At 42.4% G+C, this 27,296-nt stretch overlaps 1 protein-coding gene across 1 annotated transcript in view; it reads left to right on the forward strand.

Moving 5' to 3' along the window:
• Positions 1 to 27,296, forward strand: part of EXOC4 (exocyst complex component 4) — a 421,183-nt gene that overhangs the window by 281,687 nt on the left and 112,200 nt on the right. The gene's annotated exons all lie outside the window — the stretch shown is intronic.

Consider the following 27,296-nt stretch of genomic DNA (forward strand, 5'->3'; position numbering starts at 1 on the left):
GTCTGACTTTCCCTTTGCCAAGATCATGGACAGACACTTCACTCTCTCTCTTTCATTGCTGGAGCACCTAGACAGCTGCAAAGTGTTTTCCTGTTTTGGGGTTTTTTTTGGCCAACTCTTCTTTCCCATATTAATCGCTGTCTGTTGTGATTCAGCAGTGATGTGGAAATCTGGATCTGTTAGTCAACTGGAAAGGCTCTGCTCTGAATTTTAGGGCTTAGTGCAGGGTAATTCACCTGGTTGGATTTCTAAACTTGAAACACGCTCTTGAAAACCACAACTGTTGGCAGGTGTCGGGCTACTCAAGAAAATTTGGAGCTGTGGCTTCAGAGCAGTGATGTCAACAAAGCTGGTGTCTTCTTGCATCATCAAAAGATCCCCCTTTGCTCTAATTGCTTCATCTAATCCCTTATGAGCCCGTAATATGGTTCCTGTCATGTCAGCGTTTTTTTTTAATTTCATTTAAATAAAATGCTAACAATATTTTGCTTCTAATTTATCCCCATCCTGTCTGCTTCAGAGACTTATAAGTAGATTTTTATGGCATTAATTATGATTTCATGGTCAGGCCCTGTTCCACAATAGGAGTGATACAATTTTGCCCCCACTGTGTCTTCAAACAAGGAATCTACAAACAGCCCTATGATGTCTCCCACTGCTTTAGAAGATTTGATATAATGGAGGGATGATAAAGCAATCAAACAAATCCTATTTACGCATCCCTGAGAGTATAATTCATGCATCACTGAGCACTGTCAATGGAAAATTACCTTTGGAGTTTAAATTTCCAGTCTAAAGTTGCATTATAATTTTGTTTTTGTAGGCTACGAGTTTCTGCTTTCTCAAGACCATGAAATTTATATCCAGTTGCCATTTTTACTGTACAAGCAAAAAGCTTAAATACATAATATTTAATGTCCCTGTCTATAAATTGACATTTTTTTAGTAGTTTACTCAGTGCTGCTGACTTCTACGTTTTGTCTCTGGTTTCTCAATAGCTCAAACTTACAATCCTGCATGTATGGTTTGGTTTTTTTTTTTCCTTAAATCTAAATAACAGCAACAGCAGCTGGAAATGGATTTTCTGGGGGCTGTTCAACATCCTCTCATCTTTGTGTATTCTTTCATCGCCATCCACTTGGGGCTTTATTTGGGGGGAAAAAAAAAAAGTGAAACAATGCAAGAAATTTTAGCCCTATTTTTTGCTGTCAAGAACTGGTATGGAAATGAGTTCTGTTGTGTCTGTCATCTGGCCTGATGTGAAAGTGTGCCTAGATTTAATTCCCAAAATCGAAGGGAGTTTCTAGGGGTCTGCATAGTGAGGATGTCGTTCTTGTCCATACTCTAAATTTGGCTTGAGTTTGCCACCACTTGCATTGTCATCGTAGGGATTTGGAAATCATCTGGCTTTGAAGCTGCAATTTCTTGCACAGGCCTGCAGCGTGTTCGAGGTGAGTGTGTTCAGTCACAAGTGTAGACTCCAAAAGATTAAGGTTTGGGAGAAGGGTGAGGGTTCATGAATTTCTAAGGAACAAAGACTTCTGGTGGTGGTACGTGCTAGTGAGGTGCCTGTTAGAGGACAAATGTGATGTTGTAAGAGGAGGTGCTGGGTCTTCTGTGCTTCTATCTTTGCTTTTTGGTTTTGGTTTTTTATTTTGGGCAGTGCTTGGCATCTGTGCTGTGTGGAATCATTCTCTGGGTTTCATCCATTCATTAGTTTTTCTAATAATCATTAATTCATAAGACCTTTTGGACAGCAGGTAACTACTACCCACACTTTACAAACTACTACCCACTCAACAGTTCGTGCAAATCACGTAGTACCACACCAAAGGTCAGGAGTAGGTTCAAGGATCTTATTTTTTCCTTCTGCTTTCTTTTGGCCATCATAAAAGTCTTTATCTGCTGGAGAAACCCAGCTTGGAAAATAGATTCTGTGTATCTCTGTAGAAGTTCAGGAGGACTTTGCTCAGTCAAACGTAATGAGGGTATATCTATAATTATGTTCCGAAGTTCTTGTTGAATATGTCCATGGAAACTATGTACTATCTCAGCATCTGTTGTAATGGAAGGAAAAGTAAACGGTGGAGTTGATTAATCTCCTTGAACGTAATGAAGCAGCTTAGACATGGCTAATGGGGTTTGTTCAAGTTGGTCTTCTCCGTTGATCTGGTGGTTAAAACTAGACCACTTTGTACAATTACTGGTGGGGGAGTGGAACGAGGAATACTGCTGAGAACAGGACAGGGGGTTTTTATTCAACCTTTTTAAGACTGGGTATTCCTTAAATTTCAAACAGTAGGGATATGTGTGTGTGCACTGAGACATCTTAAATAGATCAGCTGCTTTCAAAAGTGGGCTCTACAGATCACATACAGGTGGACCTGTAGCGAGTAGCTAATACTGTTAGAATGTCTTTCCAAGTAATAAATAGTTTTTCCCTTTATTGAAATAACATTCATTGGTATTTACCTAGGTTTTGTTATTTCCCTGTGGTTTCTGTCTTGATGAGAGGTTGAAAATAGAAGGCAACATAGTGATTAGTTAGAGAGTAGGGTTAAACTTAGGATGTAACAAGCTTTACACGGGTACTTTCAAATTTAGCCAGATCCACGGATTGTAATAGCAAACCACAGTCCCAGCTGAATTTAAATGCACATTTGTTGAGTTTCCCCTTAATTTCTATTTCCAGGGCTTGTTTCTCCCTGTGCAAAGCGAAACGGTGCTGGCACCGCCTGGAAACACAACCCATAATGTCCTTGTGCCATGGCTTAAGATCAGTTTTGATGAAAAGGAGCAATGTAAGGGATCACAAAGAAACAAATGAAGTCATTTTCTAATGATTGTTGTCTTCAGGCAGACTTGTCACGGATTGATTTCCGAAGCCTGGGCGTGAAGGGGTCACCTTGGTGCTACTGCTCTTGCTGCACCGTGCGTAGGAACCCTGGCGTGGGAGGGAGGTTTGGGTCTCCCAAAAGCAGGCATGTGCTGCAACACTTTTCTTTCCATCTTTATCAAATAGCCTTTCAAGTCAGATTTGAAATTTGGCCAAGTGCTGAGAAGACATTGTCAGTTTTTCTGACATGTGTCAGCTCTCACCAGCAAGGACGAATTAATCGTATGACCGCTTTTTGTTCAGAGGATGGAATAATGGAAGGAAACAGCTTTTTTTTTTTTTTTTTTTTTTTTTTTTCTTTTCTCATTAGCTTAATTTTTGGGTCTTCAGTTCTTTAAGGTTGCAGAAAAAGAAGGAGGTGAAAGAAGAAAGCAGGAAGAGAGATAAAATACGAGGGACATTATTATTTTTTAATTAACTTTTCTTGACTTCATTCAGACACTACTCTACTGTCAACACAAGGCTTTGTAAATCCAAAGAGTGATGAGGATTTTTTTGGATTGAGATCAAGTGTTAGTGGCTCTTTAATGTTGAATGCATCTTCTGTTGAGCTATAAATCCCTTACCTTTCAGTATACCATACTGTGATCCTAAGGTAGGGATGAATTCAATGGGTAAAGAAACACAGAAGGTTTTCTTTTCTGTGGCTTTAATCCAAACCTCAAACCAAATACAAATTTTTTTTCTTAGCAAACTGAGAGGTCCACCACAGCTCCAGTATTCACAGTTTAGGCTGATTTCCTTAGCTCGGTCTTAAACTTTTGCAGCTTTTTGTTTGTTTGTTTGTTTTATCAGAACATCCTTGAGCTATGGATGTCTTCAATTCTCAGCTAGTTTTGCTAAATACTGTTAAGCACTTTTGGAGGGGGTAGAAGTTGAGAATGCGCGTCTCACAGCACCGTTCTTCTCTTGCTTCGATATAGTCAGTATTTTGTATTCTATCTCCTCAGTCCCCTTCTCATAGGTCCAACATCATGTCCCTTTATATCTCCCTTGGTTTAATGCCCACTGTGCTGGAGGACTCTATTTTGTGCTCACTGCTGGATGGAGGCTTTCGATGATTAATAGGTTGTTTCTTTCTCCCATTCATATTATTGTACAGTGCTGCCTAGGGACAAATTCAGGGACACCTCTCACAGGTGATGGATCTACTGGGAAAGACAAAGGCCCTGAATGTCTGCATCTCTTCACCAAGCCCTTTCTTCCTCCTCTCTTACTTATTTTTTCTCCGTGGTTACTGACCAGTAAGTTAACGTTATATTGTCATTCCGTTATTCCTCCTTTTTTCCTCACTTTGTGTCCTGTTTCTTTCCACTTCTTCTGTTTAATCCTCCTTCTGTAGACTGCATGCATCCCAAATCATACACTCAGCTTTTAAAGATAAGCTGATCTGTAGCTACTTAGGTAGAGCCTATCTCAAATAATGTGGATTTGCGATACAAAAAAATATACATATAAATCGGCGAATACATAGAATTGGCAGAATCTTGTATTTATTTAGAATTTTACATAGGCCTGGCTGCTGCTGGATGTATACTTCTGCATTGCTATCTGTGCAATTATGATTATATTGATAAGTGTATGTGTGTGTAAATATATAGAGGGAAGGAGAGAGAGGAACTGAGAAGAGACTAATCTTAAGCTATTATTTCATCAGGGGCTGAAGGCTGCATGCTAATGTTAAAGGGGAAAAAAAAAAACAACACAAAACAACAAGAAGTGAGCTATTGGATTCCTCTTTTGAGTCTCCCCTTTCCCCTCGCTGGAGTTTCTGTCTGAGCAATATGGCACGGTTTGTGACTCCATCTGGAGAGCTGACAGCACAGGCTGGTTATAATAAAGCTTTCAGCCTTTTTCCCTAAGTCTGTAATTAAATGACATCACAGAGTCTTAAATGCATCAGCTGTAAAAGTCAGAAGGCTAAAACATCCCATTAAAGGGAGGAGAGTGTTTCCAAGTGTTAGAGAAGCTCAAGTGGGGAACTGCTCTAGGAGAGCTCTTTTAAACCTGCCTGAGCATGGTTCGTTGTAAGAAGAGTTCTGGGCTGATAAGTGTGTTACTGTTTCAAGTTCTTTATACCCAGAATGTATTTTTGAAAAAAAAAAAAAAGCCTGTTGTTCTTAGGGAGGTGTAGCTGTGTGTATATATGCGTACGTACATGAGCCTGTGTCTGTAATCTCTGCGTGTTTATTTTTAGTAGCATGTGTGAAGGGGTTCAATATTCTGGATATATTGCTTGTCAGCGGTCCAAAGAGAATAATTGTTTACGTATTGAGTGCTGAAGGGTGAAACTGGAGAGAAATAAAAGTTGAAATTCGTAGAATCATAGAATAGTTCAGGTTGGAAGGGACCTTTAAGGGTCATCTAGTCCAGCCCCCCTGCAGTGAGCAGGGACATCTGCAACTACATCAGGTCACTCAGAGCCCCGACCAGCCTGACCTTGGATGTTTCCAGGGATGGGGCATCTACCACCTCTCTGGGCAACCTGTGGAAGTGTTTCACCACCCTAATTGTAAAAGGTTTCTTCCTTATGTCTAGTCTGAATCTACCCTCTTGTAGTTTAAAACCATTACACCTTGTCCTGTCACAACAGACTCTGCTAAAAATTCTGTCCCCATCTTTCTTATAATCCCCCTTTGAGTCCTGGCGGGCCGCTCTAAGGTCTCCCCGGAGCCTTCTCTTCTCCAGCTGAACCCCCCAGCTCTCCCAGCCTGTCCTCACAGGGGGGCTCCAGCCCCCCCAGCATCTCCGTGGCCTCCTCTGGCCCCGCTGGAGCAGGTCCGTGTCCTTCTGCTGTTGGTGCCCCAGAGCTGGACCCAGCCCTGCAGGGGGGTCTCCCAGAGCGGAGCAGAGGGGGAGAATCCCCCCCTGGCCCTGTGCCCACCCTGCTCTGGGTGCAGCCCCAAATAAGTGTATTTTCTTTAGAAAGCCTGGGAAGCAGTAATAAGCACTATAAAGTAGTGATAAGTTACTAGCTACTTTCTCTCTTTCTCCCTCTTCTCTTGAGTCATTTTTGTTGACATCAGAATCATAACTAAGGACATATATTTTAAGAGTAGATTGCTTTCAATATGACATTGCCTTCTGGAGAGATAAATGAAAAAATTATATGTGAAAAAAAAAAAACAAACTACAACATGGACTATCAAATTTAGTCATCCCATTGGAAAGATACCCCATCAAAGCACCCTAATTTTCATGTCAAACATTGGGGTTATTTTAACTTCTGGCGCTTCAAAAGTACCTGAGACTCCTGAGAACAAAGGTTTTATTCTTTTTCTCTATACATTATAACTTTTTAACCAATAGGAATTTTGATTCTACAGTTGTAACTTCTAAGCTACTCTCAGTGGAAGATACCTACCACATTTTCTAGCCATCTTGGACCTCGGCCACAGAGATGAAAGTTTATTTTCAGAGATCGAGCAGGTTTATGGACATGTGAGTAGGAGGGGACTTCTTCATCATGCAGGAGGATTTCGGGCTGTAACTGCCTTCAAGTTTGAGGCACTCAAGTCTTTACCTTAACCTGAGTTGACATTTTTATCCCCATTTCCTTTAGTGTCAGTTTTACCTGGGGTCCTAGAGACATGCCACTGAAGGAAATAGATGATAAGGACATCAAAAACATTCAATAGCGAGGTATGCAGATGTCCCGTTTGGCAGTATTCAATCACTCTTTCTCTCCAGTTACCCACTTTCCAAGCTGCTTCTCTTGCTGAACTGTTTTTCTTCTGCTGCCAAACACTGCTATGGCCCAAGGTTTTGTGAGCTTGCCCTTCCTTTTCACGTGCCCGTTGCGATGATGGGATGCACCACACTGTCCAGCTGCAGGAAAAGTGACCTTAGGTAAGACAACTGCAGTTTATGTGCAGATAAGCAATGTGACCTGAGATTGTGGGAAAGGAGATTGCAGATCAGAAGATATCTTAATCTGCTTTGTGCGGCGTTAAGTAAAGATTTAAGTTAAGCTTTAGTATGTACTTCATCTATTTTATGCCTCAAAATAGATCAGATGCTCTGTGTGGTTTCATTGGGGAAATTATCCCTTATGACTGTAATTTAGAAAAAAAAAAAAAATCCAAAAGCTAATATACAACAGTAGCTGGAAAGATATGAACAGATAAGGTTGTCCTTATTTTCAGTAGAAAGGAGTAGTCAGTTCTTTAAGCATGGGTATGGTCTCTCTTGTATTCTGGCTGTCCAGGCATCGTGCATGCTTGTGGCACTCATTTAAAAATATATGGTCGAGGAAAACTTTTGAGAAATTCAGAGGGCTGACTGTCGTTTAGACCTTTGTTTTTTTGAATCAGGCAACCTAGAAAGGACTGTGTGTATGTTGAAGCACGGGCTCTAAATAGGAAAAAGCTTGCCAAACTGGAAATAATGAAATAAAAAAAAAATTTAAAAAAAAAAAAACAAAAACAAACAGGACATAATTCAAAAGTGGCAAACGAAAGGTAGGAATCAGCAGTTGTGCACACTGAGGGTTGGTCTGCGTGTGGGTCGGCAATACGATGCCCTTTCCGGAAGGGGATGAGTCGAAGTCCTGCTGGGATGTGCCTGTGTTGGACCTGCAAGGCACGAGGCAGTTCTTGGCCTCCTCCAGGTGATGTCTTCTGCTCACAGGCAGCGTGGTGTGGATTTGTGTTGACACCATCAACGCATTGTCTAGGAGTTTGGGAGGAAGATGGATGGTTTGTGTCGTCTTCATTTTTTTTGAGTCGTTACGCCTGTGGAAGTCAGCTTGAAACCAGAACTGAGATGAACGCTAAAGCTTCATAAGTAGAAAAGCAAATGAAACATAAAGAAACCTATTTTTTAATTCTTACTAATTTTAGAGTGATTTTGTTTGTTTCCAACTCGTTCTTTCATGTTTATGAGAGGCCATATTATACATCTGTAGAGTTGTCAAGTCCAGCCATGGTGCTGTGTACATAAACCTAATAGCAACATTTATTTTAGGATACATATTAAAGGAAAAAATCACAATACCACAGACCTTCTTTATTGTTGTTCCTAGCCATGCATGATCTAAAAAAACATCTTTTAATAGCTAGAGGGAATGAATGGATGTATTTTTGGTGTGACTTCTGCTCCAGTCATCAGTTTTGAATGTCCAAGAGAGAGCCTGTAGAAATGTGGCAGACAACAGAAGTGTATTCTTCCACTTTTTTTTGGTTTTTTGTTTGTCACTGAAAGTAGTAGGGTTGGTAACAGTAGATCACGTTATAGACGAGGCTGCCTATAGATACAACTATAGATGTAGCTGTTCTCTACTAGTGAACGTCAGTTTAGTCCTGTCTTTTTTGGGTTGTTTAGCTTGGGAGACATCATTCTGGTTTTTAAAAGGGAAAAAAAAAAACAACCTTAATTTAGTGCATGGACACATCCTCTTCCGAGAACTGAAGTGGTTGCATGAAGTGAAATTAAACGGGGAGAAAAAGCATCCCAAGAATTAATCCCTCCACACACCTTGGCATGGATCAACTCATGTCAGTGGAGTGAAAAAAAAGCATCTTTGAGCTTTTGTCTGCATAGTTCTCTGTACTCATAAGGAACACAGTCCTGAAAACTGGAAAAATTTAAAATGTAAAATTTTACATCAGTGCCATTTGAGGTCCAAGATGACTTAGAAGCGAGTTGTGAGTAACTGAGCTTTGCTTTGAAGCTGTGGCTTTAGCAGCAGGGTGGGAGGACAGGAGGCAGCGAAGGGGCTGTGATCCCCAGTTGTGAGCCAGAAGAGCGAGATGCCACCTTGACCTTCTGAGGGATCTGGGCTATCCCTAGCACAGGGACAGCGCTCATCTGATGTCCCTGCCCACAGCAGGGAGCTTGGAAGTAGATGATCTTTAAAGTTCCCTTCCAACCCAAACCAGTCTATGATTCTACGATCTCTTTTTCTGTGTTTACTTGAGTGTTTAAGTGTTGTTAATGCTTCAGTGTAGCGTGCAGCTGCTAACACAAGATCCTGTCCTCTACTCCGTCTCCTTTTCCTTCACTGTCTCTCCACTTGCTGAAGAACCAGCACCACCAGACTTCACATGGTACCAGGCCTCTTGGCCGACTGGCTAAATAACGAATGTTTTGCTAAGGCAGCTCTTAAATCTGCTACTGCTCTGTCACAGTGAGAGCAATCCCACCTTGGCTGCTGTGTTGTGCCCCATCAAACCAGGCTGTGCTTGGTGCTTACTGCAGGAGCGGGAAGCAAGACTTCCAGGAGGAAGAAATACATCTTCCTGTGTGGACATAAGGAACCTCGATTCTCACCTCGCTGAGTGGGTTCAGTTCTGGGCCCCTCACCCCAAAAAGGCCATTGAATGACTCAAGCGTGGCCAGAGAAGGGCAACGGAGCTGGGGCAGGGTCTGGAGCACAGGTCTGCTGGGGAGCGGCTGGGGGAACTGGGGGGGTTCAGTCTGGAGAAGAGGAGGCTGAGGGGAGACCTCCTGGCCCTCGGCAACTCCCTGCCAGGAGGGGGCAGAGAGGGGGGATGAGTCTCTGGAGCCAAGGAGCCAGCGCCAGGCCCCGAGGGAATGGCCTCAAGCTGCCCAGGGCAGGGTCAGGCTGGCTCTGAGGAAGGATTTCTGTGCAGAAGGGGCTGTTGGGCGTTGGAATGGGCTGCCCAGGGCAGGGGGGAGTCCCCGGGATCCCTGGAGGGGTTGAAGAGTCGGGCTGAGCCAGCGCTGAGGGGTCTGGGGCAGTTGGGAACGGTCAGGGGGAGGGTCATGGTGGGGCTGGAGGAGCTTCAGGGGCTTTTCCAACCAGGATGATTCCGTGTTTCTGTAACGCAATCAAGGCAGCACTGGAGAAACACAAAGGAAAGGCTTGGGTTAAGGAAGCTCTGAGACTATAGCTGTCCCCAGTTGAGTCTCAGCAGGGAGGTTCATGAACTAAATATCCCTGGAGACTGAAATACATGTTGACCCAAATGGTGGCCTCTTCATGTCACGGGTGCTGTGTGCTGGCCCGGGGGTGTAGAGAAACCTTCTCATCTTTCCAGCTGTACTGGGATAAAGAGGACCCTAATTATCAATGCTGATAATCTGGCTTTTTAAGGTACAAGAATGAATTCCTGGGTATTTTTTTTCAGTACAGTAACACTTGCAGCTGCAGAGCGTGAAGTGCAAATGCCATATTTTCAAGTACAGCTTTCCATGTCAGGATGTCACCATCACAGTGCTTTAACACAGGTATTTTCAAATGTAGATGATGATTTGGGGCATTTTAGTTGATGATGTTTTGCTCAGAAAGCTTTGTTCTCAAAAAGCAAATTTTAGGTACTTTCTGAAGCTAGGGCTCATTTAAGTTGTCTTGTACATGACACCTAAAATCAGTTTATTCTGAAGATGTATTTCTTTAGAAGAATAAATTTGACATAATAATGAATCTGGCATAATAATAAATTATTCACAGCATTCGAGCAGTTTTCACACTATTAGTGGAAAAAGATGAAATGCAGACGACTAAAATGATTCACACAGGCTGGCTGAGTTAGGACAAGTGTTATGATCCTGATTCCTGGTGCAGTTTTTACAATGCAAGATAATAATATCCATGGAAAAAAAAAAAACAAAAAAAAAACAACTGCTGCCACATCCATCCTATCCGTGAAGTTGCAGAATCTGCATTGCTACATTTCCCATGGTTGTACACATATTTTTCCCTATTTTTGGTGATTGGAGGGAAAAAAAATAAAATCAGTTAAGGGTTGTAAGAAGAGAATGTGAAGAAACCGAGCACGATTTACAATGCAGGTGGCCACAAAGGTTGGATTTTATATCAGAAGAACATAGTCATATTTTGTAAGATTGCTGCCGAACGGTATCTTCATGGTTCTCAGTATTTATTTCCACCTACTTGATCTTCCCAAGCTCACAGGACTTGCTCTGAGGGTTGTCATGCCTTGGAGGAATATAAACACAGCCATGAGGCTTTATTTACAGGGTGACTTTCGAAGTCAGACTGGGAGAACACCCACCCCTCTTGCTGTAAGAAACCCCCTCGTGTCCCAAGAAACGTCTGGGGTTTGCCATCCGTAGCAGAAGGCCACAAGCTCTGCGCTGACCCTGTGTTAGTGTTATTGTAACTGGACTGATAACAACTCTTTGCTGTGTTTTGATAGATAGTTGAGAGTTAATTAGGCTAACAGCTTCCTGCCTCGGTGTATGTGGTGTGTCCCTTTTTGCAAATAATAAGTAAACTTTCTAGCTGGGAAGATGAGATAGCAGAAAGCTGCCATCCCGTTTCAACCGGAGTGGTGCTGGCTGGCAGGGCAGGGTGGGATCACCATAGATGAAAGCCGGTTATATCAGCCCATCTGTTCCATATCCTTAACTAGTGTCATTCCCAGGCAAGTCATAAACGGGAGCTTCCCCCTTCTTGCTGTAATTCTCTGCGTGTTCCAGAGGAGAGTTCCTCTTCCCACGTGTAGCATCGCATGAAGCCTCACAGATGCAGGGGAGCACAGTTCCCATCACATTAAACCATCAAAAATGAGTTCACCAGTGCATTTTGCAAGCATTTCTTTCTGCTAGCGGGAGGATGAAGCCGATGGCAGAGTCACCACTAACACTACTGGGCAGGTTTTGTCTCACACTGTGGGATGGAAAAGCTCTACAGCCTCAGTGACATCTTACTGGCCTCTCCCAGCCTGATTTGTGAGCTTGGTAAGGAGTGTTTCCAGTCAATATGCGCATTCATTTCTCCTGTTCTGCACCTGTGTCTAAAGATAATTTTATCTCACTCTAAAACCTGGGTCCTTTGATCTGATAGTCTGTAATCAAGAGACGTAGTGTGCCTTAGACCCTTCTTACAGCCCTATTTTATACAATTATGCTTACAGAGCTGAATGCTGCTCCTGATGTACTACATAACATCTGTGCAAAGTAATTACGGGATAATAAAACTGACACACGTATGAACATGAAATGACGTGTACCAGGGTCAGAAAGTAGTCTTCCCAGTGGCAGTACAGCCCTTACATGTTCATGCTGTGCTTTACAGCAACTTCACTCACTTTATCAGACTAATGAATTTTGTGTGTTTTATACAGAAACCAGCTGTCTGGGCAGAAGACATCAACTGGCACTAATTCCTCGTTTCAGTTTTTAAGGTCAGAAGATGAAAAAAAAAAAAAAAGTCATACTCAAATGGAACGACACAGGGAATTAGCTTAACTAGTTAAATTAGTTTAGTTTTGAAGACTGTAATTCCAGGTTTCAGAAATCGTTGAGGACATTGAAGCAAATACCCTCACTCTTTTGAGAAGAGAAAGGAGATCTCAATGGAGGTACAGCATCCGATTTGTCCAAATTTGCTGCCTCCAGTAGCACAGCGCTGTTGCTCGGGTCTGTTATGATGCAAATCCATTTTCCACGTTAGCTTGGACCAGACCCTGGATGCCAAATGAGGTGGATGATCAGAGGCAGTTCAGATAACCTGCTTTTCATCTGTATTTACTCCGGAAGCTGTTTCTGTTTTTCCCAAAGATGTTCTGCAAGCAGCTTTCCCTGTAAAACAAGCCTCACCTCAACCCTTCAGCAGAATAGTGGTGGCTACTGAAATTGTGGTGTAATTTCTCTGCCGTAAATATCTTCAGGGGCGTATGGTAAACTTTCTATCATTTCTTTTTCCGCAGCTCTGGCTCTGTAGACAAGGTGTGCACCTTTCTTGCCTCGCTAAATAGCAATATTAGCGTGTCCCAATTGAGTTAAGCTTTTCTGCCAACTTACTAATGAACATGATTAGATTGAAACCACATGAAGCTCAATGTCGCCTGCCTCGATTTGTAATCTTGATCTCAAAAGTGCAGTGTCTTTCCACTGGCAGCTATTTTATATACAGGATCTTTGCCTTCCCGTGCAAATAGCTGTGACTCAGCAGCACAAGACATAGTTGGTCTGGGTGTGAGATCCATGGCGTGAAAGCTGCCGAGCTTTCCCCTGTGATGTTGCATGCCTGAGGTTAGCGAGGAAGTAAAGTAATTGTGCCCAGATTGCACTTTTAATATGTGTGTGCTTCCTTACATGGGTGTCTTAGAGTGACTTGTATTGTGCGTATTCTTGTCTCATAATTTCCATGTGACTGAGTATGGTTAAACCCAACCCAGCTCACTAGAATCTCAGGTCAACTTTGTACTCCACACGATCCCGTTCTGTTTCCTGTAGGTCACTTGCACGCATGGACTAAAAAATACCATTGATTTGCATTATTTGATCCCTTAATTGACAGATGTCAGGAGCTGAATTGGCTCTAATAACTGCAGTCTCCTCGGAGGTCCCTCTGGGTCAGATGGAGGAGTACCGGAGGTGCTAATGCATCTTTTTATTGAAGGTCAATATATTAATTCTCTCCCCGGGGCTCTCAAACCAACATCTTTCCCCGCTTCTCAATTCCCTTTGCAGAGCAACAGGTATTCATTACGACAGGCTGATAAGGAACAAGAATCTTCAAAGGAGACTTCCTATTTATTGACTCGTTGCTCCTAATTTTGACATTGCCCTAAGCTTATCGTATTTATCCTTAGAAGAGGGAAAGAACAGGCAGAGATGGGCTTACTGCAGAATATAGTTACTTCCTCATCAGTGAGAAACATAATAATTTAGAAAAGATGATGATGTACTTAATGACCATGTTTTCTTCCTCAAACCAAGACCATAAAATAGTTACCCTCATTAAAGAGCTCTAAAGTTGCCTTCCTAAAGTGGCTCAGCACATTCATGTTCCTTCCTTCTAGTGCAGTCACCCCCCTGTTTGCTCCAACCATGCGTTTATGGGTCCTGGTACCCTCTGGGCGTTGCTGTTCATACCAGGATAGCACAGAGTCTCCAGAACCTGCCAAACTAAGACACTCCTCAGTGATGGGAAAGGTAGAAGAGGAACCCAAGTCATTGAAGCATGGATCCGGCCAGTGCCCTCATTAATAAATCTGACCACTGGGCAGATTGGGTGTTTCTTGGGTCTGCCCATGACTTGGCTACAGAGACGCTGTGACCTTAGGAGAGCTTTTATGTTCTCATTTCTAGGCCTGTTGCACACACACATGCTGTTCCTGGGTGTTCAGCAATGGCTACTCTTTGCCTCAATTTCCTTACTTGTAAAATTCACCTTTTTAACTTAACATTCTATGCTGTGTGAGTAGATTTTCACCGCTGGTGGATTTGGTTCTTAGTGAAGCACAGAGCAGCTTCCTTGATCAACCAAATATTGTCCCATTCAGATTCTCATCCAGGCAATCAGGTATATGGAAATGATCTAGGATCTGTGTTCTCCTGCTCCATCTGATGTGTTTCAGGGCCATATCTTTGACAGCTTTGGGTACAGGATTAAAATGTGGAAAAGAGGCTTAAGGGATGAACTTGACGTTGACTGGGACGGAGGAGCTTAATGCTCTGCCACCAGTTCCTGGGGTGATGGTGTCTTATTTTCTGTGTAAAATAGAAGTGGTCTGGGCATGTGGAGAGTCAGGGCTGCCCGTGGAACTGCATTTCCCAAATACTTGCAAGGACACGAGGCCGTGGGACGTTACCATCCTACAACTGGTGGTTGAACTGGGCCTCCTGGCGGTTTCTCCATGTTGGCTAAAAGAAAAGGCAACTGCTGCAGAAAACAGCCAGAATCATCGGCAGCCCTTCGCTGGAGATGCCACAGTGTTGTGATGCCTGAGTTGGTGTCTACAGCAGGATGCTGAAACTTGGTCCCACACGCTCCTCCTGGAGGCAGTTGGTCCATCAAGCCATCCCCAGGTGGGCCCTGGAGTTACAGTCTCTTGGTTTGGGCATTTCATTTGCCCCGATGTGGTTTTTTTGGACTAACCCCTGATTGAACTGATTGGCCAAACCCCCGTCTGCACACCGGAGACTAATCAGTCAGTTGGATGATAATGAAAGATCCCGCCATCTGTCTGCTTATTTAATGGAGTGTCAGCACATAGCAAATAGGAAGTAATTGGATTGACAGACACTGAGCCAGTTATTAGGCTGTTTTCTATCTGATTGGGAAAAGCAGAGGAGCAGAGAGGTGTAGCAAAGCTAATCTGATAGTGTCTGTTGTTCTAAGCACACACAATCTGCCACACTAAATTCACAGGCTTTGGAACCACAGGCTGGTTGGAGTTGTTCCTCGCCGCCGTCCGCTCCAAAGCCATCCTTGCATTCATATTACAAATCATTATAATGCAATCTAATAAAAAACAGTTTGCATAAAGATGGTGCCCATTTATAAAGCTGTCACCACAGCTACTCTATTAATAGAGCCATTTTAAAGATTTATAGTCAGCATATGTTACTTTTTACAGGGGCCAGCTTGTGAGCTGTGGGGTTTGAGCACAAAGAATGTGCCACCAGATCAGATTTAAAAATAATAATACGTTAATTTTTACAAAGCTGTTGTGCTCAGGAGAGAATGTCAAGTTGGGGAGGGAGGTATCATTGCACTTCAGTGGTGGTCAACAAACTGAATGTAATAGGGCGTTAAAGGAAACAGGAATTAATAATATAAAAAGCTAAAGTTAGTGAACTTCCTATTTCAGGTCACCGTGTGTAGTAGGATGGCATTATATGAGGGTTCTGTTAACATCTTTATCGATGCATGATGCTGAAGTGTTTAATATGCATTTAATGAAACCCCACAATATTTCTATGTGATAGACAGGAATTAATTTAAAATCGACTGTCGAGATCGTTTAAAATGATAACGCTTTCTAAGCAAGGCTGTATTTATTTTCTTCCTTCCACAGTACCGTACGCATCAATAGCAGCGAGGTCGTGTTACCTGTTGTAGTGTCACGGGATGTAAAGCTCTGCCATTGCCTTTAGAGTAAATTAGAAACAGAAGAAGCGATGGGATCCTACGGGTTTGACTTCGTTTTCATGGGCAGAAAGTGCCTCTAAGCATACACATGCCCTGGGTTCCCGTAAAATAAACACTTTGCAGAACTTCGAGAGAGAGAGAGATTTATTGACTATGGTTAGTACATTCATCTTCTGGCTTCTGCAGTATTGGATTTACATTACAAATGGATCGACAGTGGGTAATTCAGCTCAGTGGTCGTTTTGGATTATCATCTCCATCGTGAAGCAGTCTTGTAACTTGGAGGCAACTGGCAGGCTTTGCTCAACGTCGGTCTAGTTTTGGGCTAGAAGCTTGTGGTTTCAGGGACAGGAGCGGAGAGGTTTGGCGAGTAAAGGAACGGAGAGTAAAGGAGTGTTTGTGGTTGTAGGATCTGTGTTTGCTCAGTTCGGTATAAACTTAAAACACATGAAATGATGTTTAATTTTTTCAGTGAGAGATGATAAAGTAGCAACTCATCCAAGCTGTGTTTCCGGCTGAAGGTGAAGCGTGTTGCCATGGCTGCTGAGCGGCACATCACAGCTCTGCTGTCCCCATTTGCTGCAGGTGAAGCATTTTACATTTTCCTCTTACCTGGATGTGCCCAGCTGGGGTTCGTTGGCATCACAGTGATACCAAACGCTTCTGCAGCGTTGAGGATCTCTTGCTTTGCAAACATCAATTGCTTGTTGCAGTAATGGGGAAACTGAGGCTCTTTATACCCAAACAACCCCAAAAAGTTTCTCGGTATGGAAGAAATAAAAACATTTGACCACAAGTTTTCTGCTTCCAGACTCACATTGTAAAGAACCTGTACCTGCTTGAAAGGATTAAATAGAGGTTCACAACATGTAAGGGAGTAAAGCTACTTTATATTTGTTCTCCAAATGTGTAGTTAGGAGTCTGTAGGGGCTGAGCAGAATAAAAGTGGAAGTCAGCTCTCAGAAGCACCCGCGTAGGTTGGGCTGATAGGATACACGTTACACACTGGTGTGTGTAGCTGCACACGCACGGACACGCAGCTCCGCCGGGACGCAGCCTCATGGAGGGGAGCAAACATAACCCTTTGCTCAACAGGGACGTCTGAGGCAGTTTTTGTCTCAGTGCTGTGGGGTGGAAATCCATCTCTTAACAGGTATGCTGTGGGGGGGCTTTAGGATCTGAGCAAAGCTCTAGTTTTTCAGGTTTAAGCTAAAAGGCCTCTGCAGAGATGTGGAGCAAACTGAATTTATCTGCCGTAGAGGATGAAAAGCCAACACCAAGGGATGGCTCTAGCAAGGAGCCCCAGACAGTACGTTGCTTTAACATCCCATAATGTGCTACATGTACTAAAGCCACTGCTCTCCACTTTACACCCAGGTGCTCTCAGGGACAAGGTGTGAGTTTATAGATTTCTCTGATGAGATGTACACCTGGTAGGTTAAACTAATCAATCCAAAGCCCCAGATCCCTCCAGTATTTTTATGGGCTGGGAGTTCAAAAAGAAATGAAGAAGCCAAACCCCAGCCACATTTTGGTTGTAGAAGACAGGCAGGTCTTGTCTTCACTCAGTGTTTGTTAAACGCTTCTCATCCTTAAAATGAGCTCTCTGGGGCTTGTTCAGGTTGGTGCTGAGAGTTGCATCACAGTTCAGCCATGTTTTTACCCATAGTTAGGATTCTCGCTGCTTATTGCAAATAATCAAAATGTCAAGCAATCATTCTGCCTCAGTAGTAAAAAAATGATGCAGTGCGACACAAATGTTACTGATCACTTTTAAAGCCTCGCTGCGGAGAGGCAGCGTGGGTGCAAAAAATGGTGTTGATACAAGGAAATGATCACCTGCTTTGTAATTTATAATGATTTCTGAATATTGCTTAATAATCCTGACTGTCCTGGGGAAGCTTACCGAGGACTACTGTGTTCAGCAAAACAAAGCAGTTTTCTGTGGAAAGTCACCAAGAATTACTATGTTTGGCAAAAACGGAGATGTGTCCTTGGAAAGCAGATGGGTTCTAGCAAGTTTAGTCTTTGTAATGGATAGACAGCCATATATGGGCAGTAGAAATTAATAGACTGGTGCTTTTAGGTAAGATAGAGTCGGTAAACCAGCAGGAACCACCTTGGTCAAGTCATTAGCTAAGAGAATCTGCACATGCTCCGAGGACAAATACAAGGTGAGAAAGGCGACAAGCCTTCCTCCAAAAGACCCCCGAAGACAACGCGCAGGAGGAAACGGGCAGGAGCAAAGAGAAAAAACTACTGACACCAGCCTTTTGAACTAACCCAGCCTCGTTATGCATAGGGCCATCTGCATTATGTAATCCAATTAATATGTGTATCCATATCCACACTCGGTGAGGTTTTGGTAAAATGTGCTGTTGGTATGTAAGCTTTGTGGAGAAATCCCCTTGCACCCCAGCGCCGGAGTAAACATACCTGCTGTGTAAGTCTCTCTGAGTTGTAGAGTCTGTTTCCACCCATCAGCGTGGAGAGAGGATCAAGGACCATCAGCATCAGGACAGGATGAGGTGAGGAGAGGACTGAGAGCGAATCCCATATCTGGGTGTGCATTTACAACAGCCAAGTGACGATGACTTAGTGTCTACCAACCACATGTTCCTGGCCCTTTCTGGATGCCAAGTAAGCCACAGGTCGTGCTTTACTTGAAGGACACAAGGCTAAGGACACATCCAACCACTTAACCTCGGCTTGGCTGATAAACCATAACTCAACCTTGGAGATCATCTCTCCGTACCACATAGAGATGCCACCTTGATCTAAAGGAGACCAGTTTCACCACATACAAAGCTCCTTGGGAGGGGGGTCAATCCCTAAAACTTCCACCAGCAACTGCTGCTGCAGCTCCAGCTTGTGTTACATTCCCTGTAGCACTCATGATTTGTGTCATGGGTGCGTCCTCATTAACGGAGCGAGCTGATGTGATTCACGCTTGAGTTACTCCTTTGCTGCCTACAAAGAGAAGCAGCTGTACTGCATCTGCTCACAGAGGGAGCTGCTTGTGGGTCTTCCAGACGTATAAAAGCTATATGCACATTTTTGGCGCTGGTAATTGCTCTATTTCATCTGCAGAAAGGGAAATAGCATCTTTGCAAGAACAGTGTCTAGAGGTAGAAGAGGAATAAAGTTGGATTTTCGCTGCTGTAAATTTATAGGCCAGTGGATTGGTTTTTAACTCTGCGGACTAATGCCTTTACAAATTTACAGCTGGGCTCAAAACCTGCTCAGTTTCTGTTTCTTAAGTAACATAGCCCTGTTCCAGTGTATTTTCCCACATTTTTCTCAGGACTGCGATGTTGATGCACATTTCATAGCCTTCATTTCACAGTAGCGACTCCCAAATTTTGCTGGTTTGTTCCTTTTGAAACTCAATTTCTCTGAGAGAGTCACAGAACTCTGGGTTGTTCCTCACTCAGATGAACCACTTCTGGAAAAATCACACCTGGCTATTAGCTAAAGTTTGACAGCAGATGGAAACACAGGTGATTCCTGAAGCTTGCTCATGCCCTCGCAAGAAACGAGAGGATAGAGATTGCAAGATGCAAGCAGCAGTCCAGCCCCTGCACCAGGACCCTTCCGTCGGGCTGGCTTTGGCTAATGTTTGCAAAGCATGAATTATCTTGTGCCAGCCTCATCGAGGAAATCATCACTCCCGTAGATGAGATTTACCTCTGATGAAAATGAAAAGCGAGGAAGAGGCATTGTGGCGGTGCACCCACGTCACCTCTGCCCGGCTGGATCAGAGCAGAAGGATGTTTCCATTCATGCTCATGCTGGCGGGTGTTAATGAAGATGTTCAGCTACATCAGCAACCCCAAAAGCAAATAAAATCAGTTTTGAGGCAGCGAGGAGTGAAGCGTGGGGTGCTCCTCAAATTACCCAGTTGAAAAAGTTGTAATTAGCACGTTAAAAATTGCCTCCTAGCTTCAACCTCCCCAACAAAAATCCACTGGGATTCTGGTGATGCTGCTGATGGTTCTGGCATGGTGAGAGGCATCCGGGCTTTAGGGTATGAGATGCACATTTCTGTTACGCAGCTTTAGATCTAATTAGTTCTGCCTCTACATCTTGTGGTCCAAATACTAGCCAATATTCCCCTCTGGAGACATCAGAAGAAATTGCACCTGGTCTTTCCTGAGATAGTTGCACTAAGTCAGAAAGTTGTGTTCTTCAGGGGATAGGCGAACGTTAAATAAGCAATACTTTTAGCACAAGATGCTAGCTAAATCATAATTTAATTTTTTTTTTCTGCATGTGTGTGGTGTTTGTAGTAGCTCAGAGGAAACAAAATACTTATTTTTATATTACACCTGTGTGAGAAGGAAGTATTTCTTACCTCAGTCTCACGGATGAGCAGCCAGAACATGGAAATAAATTCTTTAAAGCTTGTATTTTTAAGCTACTGTTTAAAAAAAAAAAAAAAATAGTTCTGGACTCTTTCATCTTCCAGCACTAAAGCTGTCAGCTCTATGGGGACATAGTCAGAAGCCTTTACACTAACCACAAGAGCTATATCAAGTAGTCAAGTTTTTTCTGATTGGGGATTTCTGTTTGTGTAGGGGAGGGACTGAAGTGATGGGGACTGACAGTGTAATCTGGCCATTTGCCCAAACCAGCCCGTCAAGCTCAGCTTTGTCTTGCGGACACCAGCCTGGCTGGTGCTGCCAGTTACTTGTGTTAAACGGAAACCTTAATATTTTAGTGAAAAATGCCCAAAATTCCGTGTTTTCTGTTAACAGTAGTCATTTTCCATAGTCTTTACCTTCCCGAATAATATTTCAAATATAATATTTCAAAATAGCAGAAAATGAATGCTTTTTGCCTGATATTTGCTGGGCTTTTGTCTGGTTTTGCTAAGATTTTAAATGCACTTAGCATAACAAAATCTCCATTGAGTGTCCCAGCGCTATTTACGCGCTTTTTTTAATGATAATTATAATTTCAATCACATTTTAGGTCACCTAGAGAAGAGCTTAAACATTTATTCCTGCTGTTGTCCCCTGCATACAGGTCCCTTTGAACTGACTTAGTACAGAGGCAGCTCTATTATCTTGCATATAGCCACGGTATTTATCAGCAGCGTGCTCCTCCGTGAAATATCAATCCCAGGGTAACTGATAACGTCACCAAAATAATTCTCTGTAGTCAAGTTTTTATGCAAAATAACGTGCTTTCAGTTACTTTAATACCTATTTGATTGGTCTTGAGTAACAAACAATCTCTGGTCTATGAGCTGGGGTGAATTTTTTTAATTTAATTGTATTTATTATACTCTGCACGTGTGTAATGATCAGTACCTTTTGGTACGGGAGCTTTGCTGGGTCTTACTTTGGCAGAGAGAGGACTCAGAGGATGAACCAGATTGCGGGATGGATGGGAAGTAGGTTTTCTTCCAACTAGATTATTGTGTGAACTGAATATACTGAAATATGTACCAGTTTGGTTGCACGTAGTTGTTGAAATAGCCTCTTTGCCTGGCCACGTTATCACGAGGAGGGTGAATTAGGAATCAGAGCTGTACCTTGCTGGTTATCAAAGATTTAGCAGGAGGGAATTATCTTTGGCTGTCCCTCCTGTTGACCCTCTCCCAAAACACCCACTGTTGAGGTGGGGAGGCTTTCAGGTTGGGTAATGGACAGTCTGGGATCTTCCAGGTGTCTCTCTTGGTTTGAATATGTCTTCATACCTTCAAGAACCTATTGTGTTAGATATTTTATCTCCGATTTCCTTGAGTCTGAACAAGCAGTTTGGAATTTGCTGTTCTGTCGGTAACTGGTATCCAGTTCAAAGGATTTCTGATGTTCCCTTAATATTTCCTTGCTTTGTGTAAGCTCACCAAAAGGTTCATTGCAGGTACTTGGACATTTTATAACTAATACAGAGGGAAAATAACAGTTTAGGATCATACCAAAATGAAACAAGCTAAAATGTAAATTTGGGCTGAATGTCTGCAAAAATTTTCTTAATAAGGTTTTGGATTTTTTTTTTTTTTTTTTTTTGGCTGCCATTCATTTGTTTAAGGAGGGAATTTCAGCTATTATTATCATCATCATTAAGAAAAGGAGTAGTCGATGTTATGAGCTCTCAATGACATGTCTTTAGGCTCTTTTAATGATATTCTAGAAGACATCTGATAACGGGAAGACAGAAGAAAGCCTTGGGAAGGTGAGAGCTGTAGGTTTCTAAATCAATCCGTATAGCCTTTTTAGGTATTACGGGTTTTATGACACACTTTCAGCCTAGGTAAGCCAGTCCTCATAGCCAATTAAGTTGTGAGTTAGAATGAATTAAATTTTCTGAAATGGTTTGCCTTTTTTTTTTCTTTTTTAATCCAAATGACTGTCGTTTACAAAAAGATAGTTCATTTTATTGAAAGTGCTTTTCTGTCTAAGGGGAATGCTTAATTGCAGACGCAAATCACCTCAAATGCTTTCATAGGAGGATAAAACAAGTTAAAAATTGTGCATCATTTTGAAAATGCAGGTTCTGAATTCAGGATAAGATGCAGATTTCTTTTTTTTTTTTTTTTTCCCGGCTGCTTTCTTCAGAACTTCATCCTGGCCAGACATCTCATAGAAGTGTCCTTCAGAGCAGGGACATCCCTATGAGCCTTTTTTCTGGCAATTCCCAGGGCTATCTACATTTACCCAAAATGTGGTGACACACCTCACTCTGCATTTTTATTCATTTGCAGGTCTGACATCCATGGCAGTTACGTTAACTAAGTCTAATTGCTCGGCAATAGGGGAATTTTCTATCCTGAATGTGCCACGTGGCTCATTCTCTCGCATTTAGAGAATACACCCCACGGCATGTTAACCTTTATAGGTTTTTCTTCCATTATTGTGTGCTGGCAAGAGATGATTTTAAATGTGGTTGTTGATACTGTTTCAGAAACCCTACTAAATTACAACTGAACGGTTCTCTTTCGAGTAGAATAATCGAAGCGAATGGCAAGTGAATCAAAGCTGTTCCTCCAAGGCCTTCTTTATGGCTCCTTTTTACCGTGAGCTATATCTCAATCTCAAATTTCCCTCTTTGGAGAGTAAAAAGAAAATAGTAGGGTATAAAAGGGCTCAGTGACACAGCCTTTCATCTTCACGGTGTTTTTTGATTGAGATTTTTTTTTTTTGGACATTTGGATTTATGCACACGCGGGTAGGTCCAAAACCAGTTTGAAGAGTCATGTCCAGACCTAACTCCCCCAGTGCTGCACTTTATTCAAAATGCCAAAATGTTTTCTCCACTTCGATTTTTACACATTTTATATAAGCGTGTCATTGCGCAAAATGTGATTTCTTATCCTGTACACTGCTTCATAGACAGACAGCAACGCTGATCTCTGGGATAGCCATGGGTCAGATTGCTTTTTCAGCATCTTAATTGTTACATGGGTAGCTTGGATGAGTAACACGGGAACATTTTTGGAGAGTACTCTTAGAATTTTTTATTTTTTTTTAGATCCTGTTAAACATTTTTTTTTCTTTATAAAGACTGAATTATATTTGAATAAGTTAACCAGCAGTATTTGAAATTTAAATAAATAAATAGCACAGTGTGTGACTGTGAATGTATGTGTCTGCCAAGCAGAAAATAGAAAATGTCTGTTAGGTCTTTAATGCCACCCAATACTTCCCATTTCAAAAACTTCAGTTTCTTGTAATTTGGCTAGTCTTTAATTGACAACTGGGGCTAGATATTTTTTTTTAGAAAAATGTGTCTGAAATACTTGTTCTTTCTGAGAATAAGAAATACATTGTACATGTTGGCAAATTCTGGTGACCTTTTCTTTGGCTGGGAATTTGCATCTTCATGTTTCTCAGTAAGAAAAACTGTTGTGCCTTTTGCCATTCCTCTGAAAATACACCAAAATTTGACTTAGTTATACACCTTTGAAGAAGTGCAGTGCTCACATTCTCATAAGAGGACTCCAGTTCATAGCAGCTGGAGTTCCTCATGGGCATGATTCTGCTCGTAGCTAACCAGGATCAAGCCAAGGGCCAAGGACCTTGCAAAGGTGCTGGTCCCTGAGCCAAGGACTGCCTCCCCTTGCAGTGTTTTTTGGAAACCCATACCTGTTGGGCTCCAGCTGCCTGGAGGATGGTGCTTCCTGATATAAGAGCCAAAAAGAGAGGAGAAACCCAGTAGAACAAGTGGGATTGGGAACAAAGAAAAATAAGAGAACTGGTGGGCAAATTCCCACAAACAGGAGTCATATGAAGAAACGAGAAGGCAGGAACGCAGCAGAGAGTTGCAAAGTCTCAACGCTGTGACGTTCACTGTCTGAACACCAACCATCCTGTTCCTAGGACACGCATCTGCTGCTAACAGCAATAGCGTGCCATCGTGAAATAAAAAATTGCACTGCGTCATGCACAGCAGACCAAACAAAGGTGACACAAGTGACTCCAATCCTTGCTCTTCCAAACTCGTCAGCGTTTGACTTTGCATCCTTAATTCTCTTAAGAAATACATAAAATTAATATTTTCCGTTAGGCTGCTCTGTTCTTAATGGCATTCTGAATAATCTTCTCACCACAGGACACGTAGTGTGTGTCACTGTTGCACGTAGAAGGATTCTTGGTGCAAATCTGCCATACTTCTGTATCTGGAGCCTTGGATACTTGCTTGGGCGCCCTGGCCCTGGGCTTGGTGGAGTTTTTCTCTTGGTGGGATGAAGGTTGGTGCTGCCCAGCGGCTGCCTCAGGTGCCTCATTTGCAGAGCAGATGTGGGACTCATCCTGGCTGGTGAAGACATGTTGAGGTCGTCTCTGAACCACAGCAGGTCACAGCACGTTGGGTCTTTTAGGCTGTACTAAGTGGTGATGTACTCATACCATCGGAGTGTCAAATTTATGAACTCTTAGGGCAGTTCCCTACTGTAAGACATGTGCTGACATCCATACTACATTTTTCTTTACCTCTTCTCTACTTCCATTTCCTTTGGTAGAGATCTTACGATTAAATAAAGACTTCAGAAATTGTCTGTTTTTCATTACCATTATCATTTAATCAAGATATCCTTGAACATTCAAACTTAAAGTCTCTCATCCCTATCCTCTAGTCCTCTATGCCGTGCAGTTTCAGTCTTAATAACTTTTTCCTGATACCGAGTTGAAATCTGCTTTCCTAAGCTCTTGACCATTTGTTCTTTATCACAAGTGTCGCTGAGCACTCATAAAATCCCCCCTTGCAGAGACATTGCTATCTAGCAGCTTTCTCCTAATCTGTGATTGCTTTACGGTTCGTATCAAGTAAAATAGGGATGTATTTTTGATTGTTACCGGTATTAAGTGAACCACTGTTGTCTATGCCAAGAAATTAAAGCCTATTAGAACATGTCAACCACCAGGACTCAGTTCTCTGATCAAGGTACAGCTTCCTGGAGATAGAGGCACGGGGCTTTAGGAGAGATCTGAAATGGTGATTAATGCCAGGTACGGAGAAAGAAAAAAAAAAAAATCTTGATTACACCTTTTTCTAGCACTGACCTTTTCCTACAGCCTCGCACAAGCAATTTAGTCTCTGTTATAGGAAACACTTAGAAACGCCATCAAACTATTGTGGGATAAGGAGTTGCTGTAGGTCAGCACATCTGAGCTCTAATAGTTTACTGCTAGTTTGCACCTGGCCATTCTCCCTCTATAAATTTTCATCTGTTTATGTCAGTTTTGCCGTTTTTAAGCATGTGCTGGATTTTAAGTGTTTAAAAGTTGTTCCCTTGAAAGTTGCTTGTTTCAAATCCAAGCAGCTGTGCCTCTCCTCTCCAGTCTGAAATAGGTGTTTGGCTGCGTGGTGCAGGTATTGTGAGGGTTGATTGAAAATTTTTGGGGGAGTTTTATGCATCAAAAGATCTGCGTAAATAAGCTTGTAAAGAAAGAGTGGCAAATCTATTGGCAGACATGAAAAGATACGGTTAAGTTAGTTTAATGTGGTCCCATCAACCTTGACAGTGTTCCCTTAAGGACATCAGCGGTTGTCACTCGAAGCCAGTGACATTAGGTCTGTTATTTCAGAGATAAGCTTGGTGGTGGTCTCTCTGCTCTCTTCCCAGATGACTCCACTGTTTCCCTGTTTGATAAAGCCAATTCACATTATCGATCTGTGAAAGCCAGGGACTAAAACTGCCATTCTTTGCACTTCCCTCCATGCAGCACCTCTCTTTGGAGAGGCAATCTTCAAACTGAACTGTGAATGGGTCCCCCCGTGGAAGCAATAGCTGTGTCGGCCCAAATGTGTCACTCTAGAATGATGGAGTCAACACCACAGAGGCTTTAGGGAGCAAATTGTTCAGCTTTGAAAGAAATCATGCTACTAAAATTGACAGGAGCTCCTTAGTCAGTCCTCTGAAGGGAAGCTGCCTCCTCAGGAGTGCTGAACGTGGAGGTAGAAAATTACAGACAATTAAGCAGAACCCATTGAAGTGTTTGGGAAACAGCTAGTGGTAAGGCATCTCTAATAAATTTTAACCGCGCTGGAACTGTTAGAGGTGTCTCATGAAAAAAAAAAAAAAAAAAAAAAAAAAAAAATTCTTTCCTAGTGAAGAAGTGGCTTTGTGGCTTTTAGGGCGTTGTTACGTATATCGCGAGATACAAGGTCCAACACTTGCTCTGCTGCTGCTGTATAAAGCAAAGATAAAACCAATCCCAGCCTGTCCAGGAGAGGGATTAAAATATAAACGATTGCAAGGCACTCGGGTGCGTCGACGAAGAGGGCTTTGTAAACACCAAACACATTTCTCCCTTCTAACAGCATGTCTCAATCCATTATGACTCCTGATAGTCAATTCCTAATTATTTTGATACATACAGTTTTGAAAGAAAGACTGATTTCATTGCCTCGGATGTAAGTTAAAGAAATTAGAAGGTAATTTCTAGAAGAAACTCCTATGTGTTAAACAGATGGCATCACTGAGATAAAGATATTTTGCAGGAGGAGATGGCAAACATTTTGTGTTAAAATATTCCCAGAATCAGCATGCCGTTCTGCGTACACAGGAATGGGATCCTAGGATGAAACAATTACACATAATAAAAATATAACATAATACAGACATACATAATGCAGTATGATCCCAACGTAATACATATGCATGGCTTTTCTCAGTGATATCTCTAGACTTCGAGCTGGGATGTAGCGCTGTTCAGTTTAGAGATGGGGAACCCACCTGTGGGAATCAAGTGACCAATCCCGGAAGGAATTTTCCCTTTCAGGGGGATTTCTGGCGTCTTGACTTCTTTTACAGGGGTTTTATTTTTAAAAAGACATCTTTCCCCTATGTCCCTAATAGAGCAATCAGTGATTTTTGGACAGTTGAACACAAATCATTCCCAGGTTGGATTTTCACCAATTCTCCATTTTGTCTGTTCACCAGCCGTTGAGTCTTTGTCTCACCAGCTGTTGGCATTTAATATATTGGTTTTGAGGGCAACCTTACAGACCCTTTCTACTCGTCATGCCTCATGTTGACACAGACTGTAGTTGTTCTCCCACTGGTGGTGCTTGGCTCCAAGACGTAGGAATGTGAAATGCTGGGGTTTCAACCCCAAGCCCCAAATTAAGGTTGACATC

This window comes from Athene cunicularia, assembly GCF_003259725.1.
Source record: "Athene cunicularia isolate RWA chromosome 1 unlocalized genomic scaffold, athCun1 chr1_part2, whole genome shotgun sequence".
Taxonomy (NCBI): Eukaryota; Metazoa; Chordata; class Aves; order Strigiformes; family Strigidae; genus Athene; species Athene cunicularia.